The following is a 1,376-nucleotide window of genomic DNA, read 5'->3' as shown; positions in this document are numbered from 1 at the left end:
GTAACACACACACACACACACACTCACAGTAACACACACACACACACACACACTCACAGTAACACACACACACTCACAGTAACATACACACACTCACAGCAACACACACACACACTCACAGTAACACACACACACTCACAGTAATACACACACACTCACAGTAACACACACACACACACACACACACACACACACTCACAGTAACACACACACACACACTTACAGTAACACACACACACTCACACACACACACTTACAGTAACACACACACACTCACAGTAACACACACACACACACACACACACACACACACACACACACTCACAGTAACACACACACTCACAGTAACACACACACACACACTTACAGTAACACACACACACTCACAGTAACACACACACACACACACTCACAGTAACACACACACACACACACACACACACACACTCACAGTAACACACACACACTCACACACAGTAACACACACACACACACTCACAGTAACATAAACACACACACACACACGCTCACACACACACACACACTCACAGTAACACACACACACACTCACAGTAACATACACACACACACACACACACTCACAGTAACATACACACACATTCACACACACTCACAGTAACATAAACACACACACACACTCACAGTAACATAAACACACACACACTCCAAGGCCTGATCCAGCTGTAAACTATAGGCTTCATCACTAAGGAAGGTCTTTAGTCTACTCTTAAATGTAGAGAGGGTGTCTGCCCCCCTGAACCCAGACTGGAAGGAGGTTCCACAGGAGAGGAGCCTGATAGCTGAAAGCTCTGGCTCCATCACTACCTTAGAGGACTTAAGGAACCACCAGTAGGCCTGCAGTCTGGGAGCACAGTGCTCTAGTGGGGTAGTACGGTACTATGAGCTCTTTAAGAGATGATGGAGCCTGAACATTAAGAGCTTTGGAGGTGAGGAGAAGGATTTTAAACTCTATTCTAGATTTTACTGGAAGCCAGTGAAGAGAAGCCAGTACAGGAGAAAGATGGTCTCTTCTCTTAGTTCTGGTCAGAACAGGAGCAGCAGCGTTCTGGACCAGCTGGAGAGTCTTTAAGGACTTATTGGGGCAGCCTGATAATAATGAGTTACAATAGTCCAACCTGGAAGTGACTAATGTGTGGACTAGTGTTTCTGCATCATCTCCAGACAGGATGGACCTGGTTTTAACAATATTAGTAGATGGAAGAAGGCAGTTCTAGAAATCTGTTTAATGTGGGAGTTAAAGGACAAATCCTGATCAATAAGACTCCCAGATTCCTCACAGTGGAGCTGCAGGCCAGATTAATGCCGTCCAGAGCAGTTATGGTAGTGGAAAAGCT

Source organism: Pempheris klunzingeri, chromosome 20 (genome assembly GCF_042242105.1).
Source record: "Pempheris klunzingeri isolate RE-2024b chromosome 20, fPemKlu1.hap1, whole genome shotgun sequence".
Taxonomy (NCBI): Eukaryota; Metazoa; Chordata; class Actinopteri; order Acropomatiformes; family Pempheridae; genus Pempheris; species Pempheris klunzingeri.
Note: the sequence above shows the minus strand (reverse complement) of the source record.